This window comes from Panulirus ornatus, chromosome 42 (assembly GCF_036320965.1).
Source record: "Panulirus ornatus isolate Po-2019 chromosome 42, ASM3632096v1, whole genome shotgun sequence".
NCBI lineage: Eukaryota > Metazoa > Arthropoda > Malacostraca > Decapoda > Palinuridae > Panulirus > Panulirus ornatus.
Genome location: NC_092265.1, coordinates 29,154,686 through 29,160,685, shown reverse-complemented (window position 1 = coordinate 29,160,685; position 6,000 = coordinate 29,154,686). Strand labels below are relative to the sequence as shown.

The 6,000-nt window shown below is 40.2% G+C and overlaps 1 non-coding gene across 1 annotated transcript; it reads left to right on the top strand.

Moving 5' to 3' along the window:
• Positions 1-206: 206 nt before the first annotated feature.
• TRNAV-GAC (transfer RNA valine (anticodon GAC)) lies at positions 207-278 on the top strand. The gene has a single exon. It is a non-coding gene; the product is annotated as a tRNA-Val (tRNA).
• Positions 279-6,000: the final 5,722 nt, after the last annotated feature.

Below are 6,000 nucleotides of genomic sequence, written 5' to 3'. Positions count from 1 at the left end.
ATATATATATATATATATATATATATATATATATATATATATATATATATATATATATATCCTTCAGTATGTTTACTTTCGATAATGAGGGACAGAAGAAGGAGCCAAAGCAAGTAAATTTCGTCAAAGACATCTCTCTTTTCTAAACGCTGCCTCGCAAAGATTTTCATTAATTCAAATTGAAGAAACAGACGTATTTTTCTATTGTCTGGTTAGCTCAGTGGTAGAGCGTGAGTCTGACACACTCAAGGTCGTGGGTTCGAGACCCACACCAGACATAGTTTTTGTCTTTTTCTTTTTTCATTTTGTCCGCATCACATGTGTGCAACATTCAGTATGTTCGTCCAACGTTATAGTGAAGATCTTCACAATAAATTGGGGTTTTCGACCTTATCTGAAAGGGTCAGGTCCACCAAGACGTCCTTGAAATCTTCCAGAAGCTTCTGGCGATCCTCCTCCAACTGCTGGGCACATCAGAGTTAACATGGGCCAGACATCGGTTGTGGAACGACTATCTGCTTCCAGTAGTTAGCAGGGATGATAATGAGGGCTCTGACCTCATACCAGGTCAGCTTAGTTCCAGTCTATTGTTTAGTTCCAGTCTATTGCTTAGTTCCAGTCTATTGCTTAGTTCCAGTCTATTGCTTAGTTCCAGTCTATTGCTTAGTTCCAGTCTATTACTTAGTTCCAGTCTATTTTTTAGTTCCAGTCTATTGCTTAGTTCCAGTCTATTGTTTAGTTCCAGTCTATTGCTTAGTTCCAGTCTATTGTTTAGTTCCAGTCTATTGCTTAGTTCCAGTCTATTGCTTAGTTCCAGTCTATTGCTTAGTTCCAGTCTATTGCTTAGTTCCAGTCTATTGCAACGAAAATAAAAATGTAAAACTCATTTCTTCTTGGAAAATTGAGAGGAAAACACGACAGCAACATGGAGATTTACCCTGTGGTTATTTTGCCGGCTAGTCGGCAACGGTCGGTCAAACAGTATCTTGCCGTGGTAATCTCAGTGCTTTATATAATACTAAGTCCCAAAATATGTTCTTGGGGGCGTAGCTCAGTGGTAGAGCGCTTGCTTGGCATGCGAGAGGACCCGGGTTCAAACCCCGGCGCCTCCATTTTTTTATTTGGGAAATTCATTGTTTTCAGTCGTACATATATATATATATATATATATATATATATATATATATATATATATATATATATATATATATATATATATATATATATATATATATGCATATATCGTCCGATCAGGGAAGTTAAGCAGCGTTGGGTCTGGTTAGTACTTGGATGGGTGACCGTCTGGGAACACCAGATGCTGTTATCCCTGGTGATAGGGAAAAAAAGAATACTTGCCTCGTATTCCCTGTGTGTCGTACAAGGCGACTAAAAGGGGAGGGAGCGGGAGGCTGGAAATCCTTCCCTCTCATTTTCAATTTTCCAAAAGACGGAACAGAGAAGATATAAAGATATTGTAAAGATGTAACTAATATAAGATATAAGAATGAATGGAAGATACGGATGTAGCTGAAACAAGGAGTAATGAAGATTAAGGTGCAATGAAATTATTCTGTAGTGAAGACAAATATGTATGTTGAAATTTTGTATTGAACATCAAGAAGTAATGATAATGATGAGAGTGTAGTGACGATGAGGGTTTATTTGGGAGTAGTGACAATTGCCTTTACAATGATAATAAGGAGGTAACACAATGAGGAACACAAACTTTCCAAAGCTACGTTCAAGTCAGTCTTTGAACTAAGTTCGGTAAACAGAAGGATGATGTTAAGATGAGAGTGTAGCGAGGAAGAGCATAGTGATGATAAGGATATTGTCAAGATAGGTTGTGGTGAAAAAAGAATGTAGTGAAGATACGAATGTAGTAGAGATAAGGGTTAGTAAAGAGTGAAGTGTGTTCAAAATGATTATGTAGTGAAGATAAGAACTATTAGTGAACATTAGGGAGTGCAATGATGATGGTATGGTAGAAATAACAGTGTAGTGAAGAAGAGGGTATAGTGAAGATATTATTTAGTGAAAATATACTAGTAATGAAGATACACGTTAGTGAATATGAAGTTGTAGTGAACTTAACCTTATTGACCTGATCCCCCAAATCCTCCAAACTACGTTCAAGGACGGATCCAAAGCCGACCGAAAAGGCTATTTCTCTGTGTATTATTAGTGGTGGTGGTGTGTGTAGGTGTGTGTAATCATCTATTTGCACTGTATTAGGAGGGAGTTTTACACTCGTGTGGTCCCGTGTAAGTACGTTGTTTGTGTGAGCGGGTAAAATCTAAAGCCTTTCTTGAAACCAGCTTATTCAAGATAAGGTCGTATGAAGATGGGGTTGTAGTGAAGATTATAATAAGCCTTGCATAGTGAAGATAAAGGTATTACGGAGAGGAGATGTAGTGAAGAAGAATATATTGAACACAAAAGGAATCAAGCTAAGTGCAGGGTCGGCCTACTAGCTTGAACTTACATTTCAGGTCAAAGGCATTCGAGTACATAGTATTCGAATAATTATTTCCGTATCAGGGGCGATCATAGCCTTGCGGTAGCTCTCCCGCCCGTTGCACAGGGGTCCCGGGTTCGATCCTGGCTGTTGGAGGTTTGTATGTTTCATGAGAGTGCTCGTTCATATGCACTTAGTTCGTATATATATATATATATATATATATATATATATATATATATATATATATATATATATATATATATATATATATATATATATATATATATATATATATATATATATATATATATATATATATATATATATATATATATATATATATATATATATATATATATATATATATATATATATATATATATATATATATATATATATATTCCTATGAGTCCACGGAGAAAATGAAACACGATAAGTTCCCAAGTGGACTTTCGTGTAATAATGGCAAACAAGTATGAAAGATAGAGTATGAAAGACAAAGACAGTGGATAAGTGTTATGTATTCTGTGTCCCTGATAACCATTTGATCTGACTCATTCAGATAAGGTCGAAAACGCCAGTAGTGAAGATGTACAAAGGATAATAGAACCGTGTACGTACGTACGTAGTGTGAGTATCTTGACTGATAGAAAGTACTGAAAGCGGCAGGAAGTAGTGAGATATTGTATTGTGCTTCGTACAAGACTGGCGGGCGACTCCGTCCTTCGTGCTGTGCCACACACAGTCTGGTGATTGTCGGGATGTGTAGCCATAATGTTTGATCTTATGACCATTAGTGATACATCATGTGATGTTTACTATCACAACATCGTCTTCTTCCTCCTCCTCCAGGAGAGTGGCAATCAGGTGGCGGTTATTGTGGTAGCCCAACACGTGCAACTGTAAGATTTGAAGCAACATTGTGAAAATGGAACACATTATAAAGAGCTCCATAATTTCTCTAATTCTTCCCCAAATTCATGTGGACCTGCAACGCTGAAAATGTTTAAATACTGCTGGTGTAGAGGGAGGGAGAGGGAGGCCTGGGATGAGAGTGAGGCTTTGTAGGAGAGAAAGGCTCGGGATGAGAGAGGCTGAACACAAGATGTTTGGCCGGAGAGTGAGGCTTTGAAGGAGAGAGAGGCTTGGGTTGGGTGAGGTTATGAAAAGAGGCTTGGGAGGGAGGCACTGTAAACCTGTGAATGGGAAAGAAGTTTGTGATGAGAGAGGCTGATCATGAGAGAGAGGCTTGGGATGGGAGATGCTGGACACCAGAGTTTGGGAGGGGACTGAAGTTGTAAAAGAGAGATCTCTCATAAGCGAGGCTGGACACGAGAGATATACTTGGAATGTGAGAAAAAGTAGTGAAGTAGAGAGAAGCTTGGGATGAGAAAAGCTGGAGGCAAGAGAGGTGTGGGAGGAGAGTGAGGCTGAGTGTGGCAGAAAGGTTTGTTTGAGAGAGGCTGGACACAAGAGCAAGACTTAGGTTGAAAATTAGACTTGAAAGAAAGAGAAAGGCTGGTGATGAGAGCGAGGCTGGACGTGAGAAAAGCTTGGAATGAAAACGATATTGGTAAGATGAGAGAGGCTGGTCTTGAGAAAGAAGCCTGGGTTGAGGGTTAAGTTGGATACGAGAGAGAGGATCGAGATGAGACAGAGGCTGTGGAGAAGCGAGAAGCTTGGGATGAGAAAGGTTGGACAAGGAAGAGGTTTGAGAGCAGAGTGAGGCTGTGAAGGAGAGTGGGGCTTGGTATGAAGATGGCTTGACACGAGAGAGAGACTTGGGATTAAGGTGATGTTGGGAACAAGGGGCGGGGCGGGGGGGGGGGGGGATAAGAGTTAGGCTGGATATGAGAGAGAGGATTGGGATGAGAGTGAGGCTGTGAATGATCGAGAGGCTTAGGATGAGAGAGAGAAAAGCTGAACAAGAGAGGAAGGTTTAGGGCAAAAGAGTTGAGACGAGAGATATGCTAAGGATGTAGCCAGGCCAGGCGCGAGAAAGGCTTGGAGTTATATAGATACCACACAGCCAGGTGGTCTGGCCTTAACACTATTCAACAAAATGTATTGCCCTTAACAGCAGTAGAAGAAACGAAGTACAAAGCAAAGGCTCCCTCCCCACCCTCCACTCCCTCCGGCAACACTCAGCACGGAAAACAGGTAGAAAAAATACCTTGCAGAATTAATATGCCTGAAGGAAATGTTTACATGAAGGTCATAAGGTAGAATGAACATGAATATATCATGCATCCCATCACCAAGGACATGCATCCCTTCACTTTCTGTTATAAAGACAATAGTAAGGATAAACTTAAGCTCCAGCCTCCCGACTTACCATGACTATATTATTCCTAATGTTGAAGAATGATATTATAAATCTTACTTACTCTCACAAAGCAGGTGACATGGGTTAATCAATGTTGGTATATTACCTGGCCAGTGGTTGAGAAGGTAGCATGATATACCACTGCGTTATCATAACTGATTAACTGAATTATTCCATACTGGAGAGTGACAAATGATGATCAAGCCTCATTTTAAAGAGAGAGAAGATAGACACGAGAGAGAGGCTTGGGATAAGAGGTAGGCTGCACACGAGAGAGAATCCCAGGATGGAAGTATGGCTGTGAAGGAGAGATGGTGTGGGGTGAGAGAGGCGGGGCAAGAGAGAGGCTTAGGATGGGAGAGGCTGGAGATATAGAGAGGCATGGGACGAGAGTCAGGCAGGACAGGAGAGAGAGGCTTGGGACGAGAGTCAGGCTGGACAGGAGAGAGAGGCTTGGGACGAGAGTCAGGCAGGACAGGAGAGAGAGGCTTGGGACGAGAGTAGAGAAGCACCTTCATAACGTACCCTTCAGCAGAAAAAGGGTTGTCTTGCTCCACTCAGTTGGAATGGAAAAGTAGTTGAAAATACCAAGTTCATGAATTTATGGTTTTAGTGTGGCAAAACCTGAACCGATTCTGAGGTTACACATGAAAGAGGATTAACATTTCAGAAGGTTGAGGGAAGATGAATATAAATGTCATCATTGATAGCCTATTAGATTCATTAGAAGCCTCGATAGATGAATGTTCTTGTCTTTTTTTTAGTAAGAATGAGGATAGATTAGTAATTAAGGCACACGGCGCTAATATCTTTGGTTACTGAGCAATTATGTTTTGCAATGGTGTTATATTAAAGAACTCGACTATGATTGACGGAGTGAGATGTGGAGATTATATATCATTGTGAGTTATTACATAAAGTGATCGTGATGAACGTTACGAAGATCAGGCAAACTATGAGGCTCAGTAAGGTAACAACACACCTGTCATATATGTAACACAACTTATGAACACCTTACCTACAGTAAGGTAACAACACACCTGTCATATATGTAACAACTTATGAACACCTTACCTACAGTAAGGTAACAACACACCTGTCATATATGTAACACAACTTATGAACACCTTACCTACAGTAAGGTAACAACACACCTGTCATATATGTAACACAACTTATGAACACCTTACCTACAGTAAGGTAACAACACACC